Raw genomic sequence first — 13289 nt, forward strand, 5'->3', positions numbered from 1 at the left:
TAACAGATCGCTTACACCTGCAGTTGCCATCATGTAAGTAATTAAAAAGTGACAAGATGTCCAATTATTATGAAGTTATCATGCATATTTTCAGCTAATCAAACATTTCAATATCTAGGTAGGCATTCTTTCATAATAATTAAATAATTAGACTGTGAAAGGGAAGATGATTACCAAAGCCAGTTTTTATCAACATTAATATCTTTAACCCTAGTTTTACATTTTTTCACAAATATTTATCCTTGCAGATCTTTGTAAACTTTAGCGACAGTTCCATAAACTCCTAAAAGACATTGAAGACAAGCTTCGTGGTGACAGTTCTATTTTCACTGAAAATGTAGGTGTGGCATGAAAACTAGTTTAAACAGATGCTGCTTTGCTCAGCAGGTATTTATTTCTCTTTTTTAGTGGAGTTTAGTGAATGCCTGCATCCAGGCATGTAGCTATTTCTAGGCAATAATTTTAAGGTAATGGCTGTTCTCTGATACCTAACAGAGTATTTGTACTTATGCAGATTAAGTATAATAATTTTCATACGTATTTATTGTAAATTGACAATAATTGTTATGATATTTCAATTTACTTTAATCCTAGAGGTTTTAATAATCATTAAAACACTTCTTCTTAGCATCAATAATTCCCATAACAAAGTATATAATCACAATATTTTTCATGTCCAAAATTCTAACTTGTTTATTTTTATACATGTATCATAATCATTATATATTTTTTGTTTTCAGATCTGAAACGCTTGCAATCTAGAAGAATTGATTCTTCCTTCTTCCCAAGAATTGAAGGACACTTTCTATTTGCTGAAATCAGAAAAGGAAAATATGTTAAAGAAAGCCTAATATAAAGCCAATTAAAATCAGTAAAACAATGTCACATAATTCATTGCGTGGTTGATCATGCCTCTGCTATTTTTAAATTCAACTTGCCACCTAGCACAAGTGAGAACCGTGAGTTACATATTGTCCTGGGTTTACCAGGAGCCGTTTTGCTCCTTCTTAGTGACTGGTGCAAGCTCTGTGTTTTGACTTCCAGCCTGGGCAGAGAGCTGATAATACCGATTGTTTTTAGTTGTTGCTGAGTGATGTTTGTTCTGGCCAAGGACTCTGTGAGTCTCATGCTCTGCTGGGGACGAGGGAGGCCGGGAGGAAGCGGAGACAGGACACCTGACCCAAACTAGCCAAAGAGGTATTCCATACCATAGCACGTCATGCCCGGAGGGGGAACTGGGAGTTACCCGGAAGGGGCAGGCTCTCGCTCTTCGGGGGGGTCGAATTCGTTCGGCAGTGGTATCGTATTCTCTTGTTATTTTCTCTTATCAATATTATCATTTGCGGTAGCAGTAGTGGTTTGTGTTATACCTTAGTTACTGGGCTGTTCTTATCTCAACCCGTGGGAGTTACATTCTCCTGATTTTCCTCCCCATCCCTCCGGGAGTGGGGAGGGTCGGAGGGGGTGAGTGGACAACCTGTGTGGATTGGTTTAAACTACGACACATATCTAGAAACACTTACGCATAGAAATATTAGACATGCAAAACAGAGGTTCCCACAGTGCAGCACGCACACTGAAATTAAAAGGTAACAGCATATTGGAGAGGGAAAGGAAGGGAATGCAAGACAAAAAAAGCCTTGGAAATACTAGCATGATGAATGGCTGAGATATGCTGAATGTTGCTAACAAGCTGATGAGTAGGAAACAGAGATCCATAGGAACAGAAGAAGCAGATTTATATGTCCTTGTTTAGTAAGAGGCATGTATTTCCATGACACCATTTATTCATCATTTACAGCTGTGAATGACTGCTTGCACACACTGGATTAGTATTTTCTTTCTCATACATTGTATGCAGTTGTTAGGAATTACTTATTTAAGCCACTCAGCATAAGGCTATCACCTTGCCCAATGGTGAAGTAACTCTGCAGCTTGTCAGCTATCAATTTACCTGGAAGTTTACTATTTAAGGATTGTATTCAAAACAGAGATTATACCTCTGAATAAACAACAAACCAAGGCTTAGGCAAGTGAATAAAAGGAGCAAAAGAGGAGTTTGTATGTAAAGCCTGAAAAGCTAGGGTTTTTTTCTGAGTACAACATATGAAATTGTGTCTGCCATAGGGGTGTTAGGTGTAGGAGTCAGACGCTGGCCTCAGTCTTATGGTGGCACAGGTATGCTATAAAGATGGTCTGTGGTCCCATTTAAGAAAGTAAAGGCAACTCCTTCGTTATGAATCCTCCTCATATGTTGAGTGTTTGACCCTGAAATACGAGGCATGGTCAATTCCTAGACGTTTTTGTATGCACAACCCAGCACTGTCGTAGGCAATTAAAGAGATTGGAGCAAATGGGATGGGAAGATTTTTTCGGGGTTTGTTTTGGGTTTGTTTGTATAAAATAACATAGCTGTTAATTTCATACTGGGTTCAAGATGCCTGTACATGGAAGAGCTAAGAGGAATGAGATAGATCCACTAAAACTATGTTATGGATCTGAATGTTTTGACACAAGGAAGAAGGTAATAAACAGGATTTTCAGGGAGATTTCTCCTGTAGTTTCCAGATTAACACAGTTTCATATAAACTAATTCTATGAACTTTATCTACTAGAAAAAAAATCTGGCCTAGAAAAGTGGTTTTTGAAGGACAGTCACTTTGTATAGGAAAACAATTTTCTACACTAAAATTCAGCAGATCATTTCAGTTTTCAACACAATGTACTTCATTTTTGGACCACACTCAAAACTGAGCATTCATTCATGCTTAAAGTGAAGATGACAGGCAGGACAGCAGTCTGATGTACTGCACAGTATACATTATATAAGAGAGTACGCAGCACTCTCACTTACTTCATGTAATCAGTAGTCCAGGATGTCCTGAAAAGGTCATGTAAATGTATGTGGAGAAAAGCAAAGTACTTAAAAGATACAGTTCTGAAAACTCGAAATTAGAAATGTGGCAGCAAACTGCTGAGCTGCATTTTGTCATATACAATGTCTACAACTAGCTAACTAAGATTGAACTATATCATGCTGGAACTTCCTGTGGAAACAGCACTTTTAAAGCATTTTTTTTTTTTCCAGTCAATTGATACAAGTTCCATAGATAATTATGTATAAGTTTATCCAGCAATTAAAAAAAAAAAAATTTTGGATGCAAGACTATATCATTGAGAAGTTTGATTGTATGACTTACAAAACATAATTATTGTATGTTCTATCCTCATTTTGTTATCTTCCTAAATTAATGTTTATTATCCTCTACCATCATTCACTGAATTGTGCATTAATTTAAATAATTGGTGTATTGCACTTTGGGAAAGAGGGAAGTAGGGAGGGAGAGAGGGGGAAGGAAGGGGAGAAAAAGGGGATAAGGAGGGAGGGAGGAAAGAAGTGTAGAGTGCCATGAAAACGTAATTGGAAGTAAAAAATTAACTAGCAGAGAAATGAGAAAATAAATTTGATACACATTTTTATTACTTCATTTTAAAAGATTGCACACTAGATCAGAGCTAAGAAAAATGTCGTCTTCAACCTCAGAAGTGTTCGCTATCTTGCCTGTCAACAGCTTAGTCCTGGAAGTGACCTTTGACTGACACATTCAAATCAAATACAGAAGAGCATAGTTTGAACTATAGTCATTGACACCGCAGAAAAGAATCAACATCATGAACACCATGGGAAGACATACATATGCTTCCAGTTGTTTTTAGAAATGTCAGTCTTCAGCCAAGCTTCAGAAAGAGGACACAGAAAACATGAAGGTCACACTTTGAGTTTTGCCTTAAAGTACTCTGTTAGCATGGTGTACTATCAGAACTTTTACATGTCTCCAAGGATTAGTAGTTTCTTTGCAAAACTTTGCTTCTATTCATAGTTCTTCAGAAGCAATTATTTGTTTATGTATCTGATATACTTAATTGGTTCTGAAGGTCCCATTAGGGGCTGATAGACTTTGTGAGAAAGACTTCAATAAGAAAAGATTGGAGGAGCCTTTCCTCAAAAATGCTAAGAAATGGAGGTTGGAACCTTGAATTGGAGTTGAATCAGTGACTCCTACATCCAGTGAGAACGTCCTAAATACTGGGAAGCTGGAAAGATAAGATTGGAGCAACAACAGTCTTCTATTTTGTTTTCTATATAGTCTGAACCTGTAAATGCTTTCCAAGAAAGCTGTCTAGAGCAGTCCAGGAAGATAAAAAGGAAGTCTATGCTTAATCTGCAGCTCCCAATGAAACTAATTCTACACTGGGTATCCACTCCTCATCCCTGTTGACTGGCTTTTTAGGTGTTCGGAGATCATGGTGGACAACACTAGGACAAAGTCACTAAATATTTCAGGCACAGTCTCACAGTCTTCTTTTCTTTGTTTTTTTTTTTAATAATTTTATGTTAATAAAATATTTGGGAAAGAAACACTTACTGCTTAAGCTGCTCTTGGCCTCTTTCCTGAGCCTTCAATTCTGGCTTCTGTTAAATAAGCCCGGGACCAAATGGTCCTTTTTGCTAACCTGCAATGCTTTTTCTACTGGGATTTTTACCACTTCTATTAAAAACTGACCTCTAGATAGTTTTTGTTCTCTAAATATTTACTGGTATATCTTATTTTAACTAATAAACTAATACTTTAATAGATTTTTTTATATTTAAACTCCAAAATTTGAGCACATTTATGAGAAATAATTATAGTTAATTTATAAAAATTAATAGGAAAATGTACATTTGGGACATTTGTTAAAGGTGCTCAACTATTTTTTTCAGAATTACTCAGAAAATATGTTTCTTAAAATAATAACAACTCCTTGAGCGCTTTCATATATGTACACTGGTATTGGGAGGCTGTAGAAGTTGCAAAATATACAGAGTTTAGAAAATGTTTGGGGACGAGCTTCTAACACACAGGTTTTTGAAATACTGAACAAGCTGCTGTAGAAAGATGAAATAAGAAAACCATGTGGTGAAAACATCTGGCTTAGGAGTAAGGAGGAACTGAAAAATTCCCCCAAGAACTTTTGTACTGGCTTACAGACTTCCAGTGAAAGCATGGACTGTGATGAAACACACACACACACAAAGGAATTTTACTCAAAACTATCTACCTGCAGATAATACAGAATTTTTAATGAAATATTAATCTTCCAATTTTTTTAATTAATATCTCTTTTAAAAGTATCATTCGTGTCCAATGCATCTGTCCTACATCTTTTGGCACAATACCAAATGTCTAAATTTGTCAAAGATAAATTCAAGTGTATCACGAATATGTAGCACAGCCTTTGCAAGGGAATTTTCTCACCAGTTAGTGTTGATATGGCCTTCAAAGATAAGTGCAAGGTCCTACACCTGGGTCGAAGCAATCCCAGGCACAGCTACAGACTGGGCAAAGAAGAGATTCAGAGCAGCCCTGCTGAGAAGGACTTGGGGATGCTGGTCAATGAGAAAATGAACCTGAGCTGGCAGTGTGCGCTCGCAGCCCAGAAAGCCAACCGTATCCTGGGCTGCATCAAAAGGAGCATGACCAACAGGTCGAAGGAGGTGATCCTGCCCCTCTACTGTGCTCTTGTGAGACCTCACCTGGAGTATTGTGTGCAGTTCTGGTGTCCTCAACATAAAAAGGACATGGAACTCTTGGAACAAGTCCAGAAGAGGGCTACGAGGATGATCAGGGGACTGGAGCACCTCCTGTATGAAGACAGGCTGAGGGATTTGGGGCTGTTCAGCCTGGAGAAGAGAAGGCTACGTGGAGACCTCATAGCAGCCTTCCAGTACCTGAAGGGGGCCTATAGGGATGCTGGGGAGGGACTCTTTGTCAGGGACTGTAGTGACAGGACAAGGGGTAATGGGTTAAAACTTAAACAGGGGAAGTTTAAATTGTATATAAGGAGGAAATTCTTTCCTGTTAGGGTGGTGAGACACTGGAATTGGTTGCCCAGGGAGGCTGTGAGTGCTCCATCCCTGGCGGTGTTCAAGGCCAGGTTGGATGAAGCCTTGTGTGGGATGGTTTAGTGAGAGGTGTCCCTGTCCATGGCAGGGGGGTTGGAACTAGATGATCTTGAGGTCCTTTCCAACCCTAACTATTCGATGATTCTATGATTCTAAAGATGACTAGGAACTTGATTTAAGTTTAAGGTCATTAGAGTTCAAGGTGATAAATTTAAATTTGCTTTTTGTCCTTGTAACCTGCACTTTTTCTCCAGAACATGTTAATGGTGCTATAATTTTAATTCTTTAAGTGTTCAAATTTACCTCTATGGAGAGGACTCAGCAATAGAATCATGCATTTGAATTAAGTTTTATGTGTCATTTAAAAGGTTTTTATGTTATTTCTCTGCATAGTTATCTTAACCTTTCTCCTATTCGCCTGTATATGATCCAGTTAGTGTGTTTTATTCCATATTCACAATTGCCATTCCAATTAGCAGTGATTATAATACTCATTAAAAGAAAGGCTACTTAACATATAATATATTGGGTTTAAGTAATTTTCTCTTAGGAGTCCTGTAACTGTGCAATGGCATTCTTTTTAATCTTTGTATGCAATAGAACTATGATCTTGACAAAGTTGGGTTTCCCTTTTTTTCTGATATTTTAGTTTCTTTAGCTTCTAAATTCTTGACATGAGCCTTTTTGCAGAATATCACACAGTGGAAGTCCTAGTGTGGGATTTGACACATGGCATCACATGATGAATGAAGCCTTGGGTGGGATGGTTTAGTGTGAGGTGTCCCTGCCTATGGCAGGGGGGTTGTAACTAGATGATCTTGAGGTCCTTTCCAACCCTAAATATTCTATGATTCTTTGATTCTATGAACACATTCATGAGATTCAAGAACTTGAAAGCTGCATTGTCCTGGAAATGAGGTATATCACAAGAATATTTAGTCTGCAGTGTGGCAACTTTGAGGTGGTTGTGTAGCCTGAAACATTCTCTTAAAGATTATTTTGTACTAGGTTTCAACAAAATCAAGATTTACAAAAAAGTAATCAGTAGAAACAAAGCCAAAATGCACAAGTCTGAAATTCATGCCTGTGGAGAAAAAGTAAAGGAGTATTTCAGCTACAGCTGTGCTTACATGTGTAAGTGAAATGAACTGAAAGCTGTAAAGGTCAAAAAGCCATTTCTGAATTGTGTTTAGGAAACCAGAAGACGAAGTTTTAAGAAAAACAGAAATGCAGTCTTCTTCTGCTTTGGTTTCATATTTTAGTATGTAAAAGTGTAGCCTAATGCCATTCAAATCTTTTTTTGATTCAAACTTTTACTGAGTTTTCATGTCTCATCTTTGATCAGCACAGACTCCAGCCTACTTGATAGGTAGGTAGAAGTACAGTGTGAGACAATAAAACATACAGCATCAGAAAAAATAAGCTTTATTACTATGATCCCAAAGATGGTGTAATTTACATATGAAAGGAAAAAAATAAGGCAAGTTTTATATTACTTACTGTTTGTTTTCTTTTTGAATGCCCAGGGAGATTTGATTTTTAGAAGATCTTTACCATTTATGTTGGTTGTCATCTGACTATGTAAATAATAAGTAGCACAGACAAAGAAGACATAATCCGGCCCTATTACTTGAAGTGGAGAACAGCAATTCATTATCTGCAACATCAGCTTTCAAGGAAATCTTTTCTTATCTGAAAGACTTAGATATGCATAATGTGTGTAACTATAGTTTTAATACAGACGTGAGAGACATCCACAGGAAAAAACATTATGAAGAAAACATTGAGCAGGAAGTGTGCCAGATAAAGCTGTTTAAATCCAATAGAACAGGAAGGAAAAGTATCTGATAAAAATGTGGAGCCTTCTATTTCTTCTATCTGCTGAGAGTAAAAGTCAAGAAATAGTAAAAAAAATTGTAACCCATCTACACAAATCAAGATGGTTTTGGCTTACCTCAAGACCTTGGTTTAACTCTTAAGAACTACTTGGCTCAGCAGGGGATTAGGGTGACAGTTGTAATGATAGTCTGTGAGTAACAACTTTCTGTACCTCAACAAGATTTCTAATTTTAATGTGATAAGTTTTTAACAGTTGCACAGTAAAAGAAAATTCCTCCTCCATTTCAAGAACTGAATCACTATGTCCACTTACCTTGAAACTTAGCACTTAAGAAGAAGTTGTGGAATCCCAGCAAGGAAGATATGAAGGACCATGTAAGGTGACTATGCAACGTGAACAAGGCACTATATTCACTCCCTGTAGTACCGATAAATACTCCTGAACACTTCAGTATGATTTTGTATGCATACCATAGCAAGATGTACAGAGGACCAAAATTTTTACCTGTGACTGGTGTTCCTGAACATTAGGGAATTTTGCACTCAGCATCATGTTCTGGAAATCTCCATCCTAACACACTTACTGTGTGCTTTAGGCTTTACTAGGCAAAGTTTAATGGAGGAACTTGTCAGGCATTTCGACTACCCTGCTGGTGTCCATGCCAGTTCTGAAAATCTGGTCATTCAAACATATGTGATTCCATATCCATTTATAAACCACTATAAGATAAAATCTCCTGGGTATACCCCAAACTAGGAACTATTACTTACAGTACTACTCTAAACTAAAGCAAAATGTCACACCTAGAGAAACAAAATCAAATCATTAACTTAAATAGGTTATAAGGTGTGTTATATTAGGACAGTATCATCAAAGTATTATTCCAAACATCTGATGACTATACATATTCCAAAAAGTAAGGGGACCTGCATAAAAAGCAGGCGACAAAGTTGCAACAGTTTGAGTCTTTAAGTTTGGGTATATGTATATATGCATATATACATATAAATAAAACAAACTATTAGTGTCAACATTTTTTAAAATAACATCTCTAGGAATCTCATGTTAGCTTAGGAAAAGGTTCACATGAAGTGTAGGTAATAATATGCTGAATTAAAAATCCCTCTGTCAAGCACCAAATCCCAGAGTAATGACTATTTGCTACACTGTGTATGGCCAGGAATAAAGGAAATTATTTATTTTAGGTTCATAATTAGATGTGAAAGGGTGAGGTAAACAGTGGAGCTCTGTAGAACTAAATCTCTGAAATCTCTCTAACTAGAAGCAACAAATGGCAATAGAAATAAAAAAACTTGCAATATATAGCTTTAGTTTTGGGAATGGTTGTTTCTGTAGCACTATCTTTCTGCTTATTTTTGATAAACTTACATAGATGATAATAGTGACAAATGCATAGGACATTCTTGAAATCCAAAGGATTACATTTTTGTAATCCAACCCCAAAATGCATGAAACAGGCATGTTTATCCAGTTGAGAAGGAAAGATAATGTATAGAACATCTCCCGAATAATTAGAGAATGATATATAGGTATATCTTACAACACCAGACCTGATAACCTATTCACTGAGATGTCAGGTTACTAAGGGAACTGGGGGCAAAGGCCAAGAAAAAAGAGTCAGGAAGATGAGGATTATCAGTGAAAATGTGTTCGTGACTCAGTAAGTCTGGAATCAGGCCATGAGAGTGAACATGAGTCTGAAAATGTGAAGAAAAAGCTATCCTGAAACAAAAGATTTTCAGCATTACAGGTCAGAGTTAAAACAGAGCAGCAAGAAAACTTGTGTTCACAGTGGTTGCCAACACAGTGTATTGACAAAAGATGGAAGAAATGCAGTGGATTCTACAATCTTGCAATAGTTTGCAAATCCTTAGTGTATGAAGCATGAATTATGAATATAGGTTATGCTTTGAGTATACTCAGCAAGCCTAAGCCAAAGGGACTGTGAATGTGCTTATAAATCATTAGATATTTCCATAGGAATCATTGCAGAAGTTTAGTAATATGGAGTGCTTAACATCAATCTTGTTGTTTTTACAGTGTAAGCTTGCAATATTTCCTTCAATAATTTTAATGTGACTTTTAAGAAGATTGAATCCAATTAAAAAGCATGTACTTAATGGCCTGTATTTAGCTTTATCTTTCTCTTCTATTAAGCAAAAGAAATATAATTTGAAATGTTCTTCAGAAACTCATGAAATCAATAAAATGAAGCAAAATGACGATAAAAGCAAAACTATTAGCACACTTCAGGAGAAAAATCACATACAATGTTAAAAAAGATGAAATATTCCTCTTGACAGCTGTACTGGAAACAGACTGTGGAAAACCGCTATTAGAATCTGAGTCACCTATATAGTGAGTCAGGGCAAAAGTCATTTTAGTGGGATTTGACAGAGGTGTAAAATGTAAGACACAGATGGTAATTATTCTGCTCTACTTGGCACTGGTAGAGTTTCAGTTGGAATGTTGTATTTTTGGCCACTGAACTATAGAAAGATGTGGACAAAATTGTAATCCAGAGTACGGTAACAAAAATGTTTAGAAGCTTTAAAAATTCCCCACAAAATAAAAATAGACTTAAGCCATAAAAATGGCTTGGTTTGGTCTTGAGAAGGCTGAGAAAAAAACAGATAGCAGCCCTCAGATATTTTGAAGAGAGTATATTCTCTGTGCACAAAGTACACAGAAAATAGAAGGCCTAAATGGCAACAAGGTGTTTTTCCCATATATATGACTGAAAAAGTTTAGGTCTATTGATAAAATGTTTGATAGGACAATAAAAAAGTTGTGATTCTGCATGTCTACAGTTATATATGTCAGTTCTAATGAGACGGTTGAAATTGGAAGTGAGTGAAGGCTCAAAAGGATCAACGTTCTTTTCCAACAGTACCCTTCAAGGCTGTTATCAGTATTTCACTTCCATTACTTGTAAAGCTGAAATAGTGAACTTGTATGACTATACAGTAATACTGGCATGGAAACTACTCTGGTCTTACCTGCTAATGTATGGCAAGAGTGCTTTCCTTTATTTTTATCTTAATAAAGCAAGTGATTCCTTTCTATTCCCTATCACAACACTCTAAAACTTCTTCCTTTGCTGCTAAATTGTAACCACAGTTCTAAGATTTTGCAAATGATTTTCACATCCAGTCATTCATTACACTAATGAAAGTGACAGTGAAATATTTTCTCAGCTTTTTATATAATTACTGAAGTCCAAACTTTTTCATCCACAGTGTGTGAAAGGTTTTTAGTGTGTCAAAGCAGTTTCAATGCAGTTTTCTCTTTCAACCTGGAGTTGAAGCTTCTGGATAAAATCCTATCTTTTTTCAGCTATATTAAAAACCATTACACTTTTTTTCTTGATCTACTGGATCAAGGTCATTAAGTCACAGGAAAACACCAGAGATGCAAGTAAACCTGTTAAGCAACGTTTCAATTTCATGGTCGTATGGTAGATCAGATGAATACTGAGGGAAAAAGACGTGCATTTCTGAACACTTTGGAAAAAACAGCAAGTATTTTTGATAGCTACCTCATATTAGAGTGCAAGGCAAACCACCATGTTCATAATCCATATCATTACAGAAAGTTGAAAATGCATGTAACTTCATTGGTCAAGCTTTGACTGGGCCAGTTCTTTTCATTGTGGCACCAAAGCACTTCTCATATAGCCTGGCATTTTCTTGCTTCCAGTGGGTGGAGTTTTTTGTGAATACACAAAGGTCTTACAGAATACCAGTGACCATTTTTTGAATTCATCAAGACCAGCACAGCAAGACCTGTCATCACTGAACATGCACGGGCTGTGAAGTTCTGATGTACTGGCCCCAGTCCATACGATTTTCTTATACAAAGCTGTTGTCCACATTTGTGCAGGTTTTGGCTGGGATGGAGTTAATTTTCTTCATAGTCGCTGGGGCTATGGTTTGGATTTGTGTTGGAAACAGTGTTGATAATACAAGGATGTTTTAGTTTTTGCTGAGCAGTGCTTACATAGAGTCAAGGCATTTTCTGCTCCTCACACCAGCCCACCAGTGAGTAGGCTGGGGCTGCGCAAGGAGCTCGGAGGCGACACAGCCAGGACAGCTGTCCCCAACTGACCATAGGGATACCCCCTACCATATGGTGTCATGCTCAGCATAGAAAACTGGGGGAAGAACAAAGAAGGGTAAGACACTGGGAGTGATGGCATTTGGGCATTTGTCTTCCTAAGTAACCATTATGTGTGCTGGAGCCCTGCTTTCCTGGAGGTGTCAGAACACCTTCCTGCCAATGGGAAGTGGTGTATGAATTCCTTGTGTTACTTTGAGTGAGCAGCTTTTGGTTTACCTATGAAACTGTCTTTTATCTCAGTCCACATATTTTCTCACTTTTACCCTTCTGATTGTTCCCCCCATTTCAAAGTAGGAGAGGTGAGCAACTGGTTGAGTGGTGCTTATCTGCCAGCTGGAATCAAACCACCACAACACTGTATATCGTGTGTATTGTATATACTTATAATATATTGTAAGTATATATGTTACATACTTACACTGAAGTAGGAATAAGGTGACAAAGCAAACATACCTCCCAATGGAGGTCAAAGTATACCTTCTAATTCTTATTGAAAATAATAAAGAAATTCATTGTCAGTAAACCCTCCCTAGTCTCAGCTAGCTGCAAAGTAGAGCAAAGATTAATGTAACAGTAACTTAAATCGTTACATTTTTGGCCATGTCTTGAAAATACCGTTTATTATTTGCAAGAGCTACTAAATTAGCTTGCTTGAATGCAACTTTTCATCTGCCATAGGAATTTCCTCTTTTCTGCTGCACAGTAGTTACTGTGATTTTGTGATCTTTTCTAATATTCATAATTTGGTAGCTAATATAAAGAGCTTATTTGAGCACTTCTGTATTCACAGGAGCAGCTAAACAGAAAATTTTGTCTCCTGTTGTCATTTTCTTCCAGTTCATTCAATTTATGCTCCAAAGAATTCTCCCTATTGTCTTTGAAATAAAAATGCCTTCTTTAAAGGTGGTATCAGAGATTAAATGGTTTCATTGTTTCATAAGCTAATACTTCGTAAAACAGCTTTGAACTTATTTTTCCTCAGTTGACACAGTCTAAGTAGAGCCCATTTAAACATAATTTGGTCTAGATCACAGAATCACAGAATCACAGAATCCCAAGGGTTGGAAGGGACCTAAAAAGATCATCTAGTCCAACCCCCCTGCAAGAGCAGGGTAACCTACAGTACATCACACAGGAACTTGTCCAGGCGGGCCTTGAATATCTCCAGTGTAGGAGACTCCACAACCCCCCTGGGCAACCTGTTCCAGTGCTCTGTCACTCTTACAGTAAAGAAGTTCTTCCTGATGTTAACGTGGAACTTCCTATGCTCCAGTTTACACCCATTGCCCCTTGTCCTATCACTGGATATCACTGAAAAAAGCCTAGCTCCATCATCCTGACACCTACCCTTTACATATTTGT

The 13289-nt window shown here is 37.2% G+C and overlaps 1 long non-coding RNA gene across 1 annotated transcript in view; it reads left to right on the forward strand.

Annotated features, from left to right (window-relative positions):
• Positions 1-1252: 1252 nt before the first annotated feature.
• LOC136007403 (uncharacterized) overlaps positions 1253-13289 on the forward strand; it is a 48504-nt gene continuing 36467 nt past the window's right edge. Inside the window, exon 1 of the long non-coding RNA XR_010609685.1 lies at positions 1253-1298. This is a non-coding gene — a long non-coding RNA (uncharacterized LOC136007403). The remainder of the gene's footprint in view (positions 1299-13289) is intronic.

Source organism: Lathamus discolor, chromosome 1 (assembly GCF_037157495.1).
Source record: "Lathamus discolor isolate bLatDis1 chromosome 1, bLatDis1.hap1, whole genome shotgun sequence".
In the NCBI taxonomy this organism is placed as follows: Eukaryota; Metazoa; Chordata; class Aves; order Psittaciformes; family Psittacidae; genus Lathamus; species Lathamus discolor.